General features: G+C 54.9%; 1 protein-coding gene across 1 annotated transcript in view; it reads right to left on the minus strand.

Annotated features, from left to right (window-relative positions):
• The window catches only part of ZFHX4 (zinc finger homeobox 4), a 177,394-nt gene extending 175,156 nt beyond the window's left edge, over window positions 1–2,238 (minus strand). The window contains exon 1 of the mRNA XM_004679786.1: window positions 1,896–2,238. The gene's annotated coding sequence lies outside the window, so the exon portion shown is untranslated. The remainder of the gene's footprint in view (window positions 1–1,895) is intronic.
• Between the last annotated feature and the right edge of the window lie 398 nt (window positions 2,239–2,636).

Here is a 2,636-nt window from a genome sequence, read left to right on the forward strand (position 1 = left end):
GGGGGGGGGGAAGGACTCAAGGAGAGGAAATGCAACTGTCAGAAATCGGGACTGCCAGATTTCCTGGTGAACCTGCCTCTGTCTGAGTCAGTGTCAATCCACCATCTTCCGCCAGTGAACTTGTCTTTGGGGTTTTGTTTGGTTTGGGGGGGTTGTTGTGTGTGTGCTTATTTTGGGAAGGGGGAAGGGAAGACAAGGTGGGGGCTGGAGGTGGGGGGTGTAGCGAGAATGTATGTGTGGGGGTCTGTGTGTGTCGAGTGTGGTGTGTGTGTGTGTGTGTAGTAGGGTTGGGGGGGGGTGTCCGTGTTTGCGATCTGAACCTTTGGTACCTACAAGGAGGGTGTCTCACCGACCGGTAGCTAAGACCTCACCAGAACCGCGCGGAAGTGAGGAGTCGCGGTCAAAGGCACCACTGGAGCCTCCTGTCTGGGCCGGACCTCTGCCCTAGCAGCGGAAAGGAACCCCCCGCCCGGATCACAGGTAACAAAAGAAATACAAACCAGTACACCGTCTTCTGGGAGGGAAGGGGGACTGGACGGGAAGCCTCTGTAACTTGGGCATCGGCAGAGAAACTTTATACATTTCCATGAAATTTATTTTCTTTTCCGATAGAAAAGAGCAGAAAGAATGGGGGGAGGAGGGAATGAGACAGAAGTAGAAGGGAGGCGAGACCCGACGCATTTCATCCCCTCTTCCCATAGCTGCTCCCGGCCGGAAGGCGCACTTGATGCCCAGAGAGGCGAAGGTGAAGTTCCTTGGTAGACGTGGAACCCCTTTGGGTGGGGGTGGGGGGTGGAGGGGATGGCGAATAAATCAGTTCTCACAGCCGGTCACAGATACCCCCCCACACACACAACACACACACATACACACACACACACTACAGACACATATCCCATGTCCTTTGCCGAAAAGATTCCTGACCCCGAGTCTCGGACATCTATCCTCTGGTCTAACTTGTGCCCATGAGCGTAAGCGACCGCCTCCCGGGTCTGCAGTCCCGAGGCCCCGCGATCCCGCCTCCTAACGGACCTGCTTTGCTTTCGCCCGCGCGTAGTCCGCTCTGCGGAGAGCAGCCCTCGGCGGTGGCCGGCGCCGCTCGCTCGGGTGAGCGGGTATCTACCTGCAGCCTCATCTCAGTTCGTGCCCCAGTTTCTTGGAAGCCCCTGTCTAGGGCGCACGGAATCTCTGGCCTCCGCCAATCCAGCGCACTAAGCGCCCTTCGGAGAACTTGAGAAAGGAAAGGCGGGGTGGTAGAAGGAAGAAAAACGAGTCTGAATAAGGGGCGGAGAGGGTAATGCTACGAGAGAGTAGAGGGAGAAGGGCCCTAAGCCCCACCGGTAAAGGTCCAAACTTTCGGAGTATGGGTGCAAAGGAAGGATCATCCTGGGTGCAGGGGCACGGGACACTGGAGACCTCCAGTAATGCCCGCGCAGCTGCGGAGCTGACAGCTTCCCCGCGCCACCAGAAAGCCCCAGGCTCGCGGCGGAGACAAAACCCGAAAAGACAGGAAAAACGGAGAGAAAACTGCTCGGCCGAACGTAGATGATCCGCTCTTAATCCAAAAGTTAAAGCCCGAAAAACGCAACCCCCCAAAGAAAGTGGAAAATCAGGTCCCTCGTGCCCCCTCCCTCCCACAGCGGAGCAAATCTTTGAGCCAAAAAAGGGGGGAAAGAGATAGAAAAGGGGGGCAGAGCGGAAGAGATGGTCGGGATGAGGGGATGTGTGAGAGAGCGAGCGAGAACGAGCGAGCTAGGGGCAGAGAGGAGAGAGGTGGAGAGGGAGAGAGAGGGAGCGAAATATCAAAGATTGTGCAAGATCAGGCTGGAAAGATAATCGATACTCGACCTAAATTTAACACAAACTACTCAATAAAAGTTAAAGAAAAAACTTACTTTCCATTTCCCCTGCAGTTCCTACTCGATCTTCGCCTCTTTTTTTGTTTTGCTTTTATTTTACTTACAGCTGATCACATCCAAGTCAAACGAGAGGGTTCATTAAAAAATAAAAAAAAATAAAAAAATAATCCTCGAACTTTATTGGGTGAAAATAAAAACGCTGGAGCAGAAAGTGGGGGGCATGGAGCGGTCCTCGGGGGTCCGGGAGGAGTTAAAGCATGTGCCGACCGCGGTCTCGCTGTTTGGTTGTGAAGGGGTTGGGAAAAGGAGGAAAGGAAATGAAAATCCGATATGTCTTTATTCTGCTAATTATTATCGTTTTAGCCCTGTTTAAAAAAATGGCTGATTAAGTTGAGTGCGCATGTCTTTGTGTGTCTATTCCCGATATGCACTCTGGGAATGAGAGAGGAGAGAGAGGGAGAGGGAGAGGGAGGGGGGGGGGAGAGAGAGGTGTAATTAGTGAGGTGATCAACATTCCCCAGACTGCAAATGACGCGCAGCCCCGACTCGGAGCAGCCCGGGAGCCTCGCGGCTCCAAGGCTCTGAGTGCTGCGGCGGGAACCCGGCACGCCGCGACCGACCGCGCAGAGGGCAGGGGATGGGGATTCCGGGGCTCGCACCCCACGCGCCCCTGCGCGCGCGACTCCCAAACTTCATTAGACACACACACGCACACACACACGCACACTCAGCAATAAGCAGGCAGTGGGAGACTGGGGGGGGGGGTAGGGAGGTGGA

Source organism: Condylura cristata, unplaced genomic scaffold, assembly GCF_000260355.1.
Source record: "Condylura cristata isolate star-nosed mole 26May11 unplaced genomic scaffold, ConCri1.0 scaffold00009, whole genome shotgun sequence".
Lineage (NCBI taxonomy): Eukaryota > Metazoa > Chordata > Mammalia > Eulipotyphla > Talpidae > Condylura > Condylura cristata.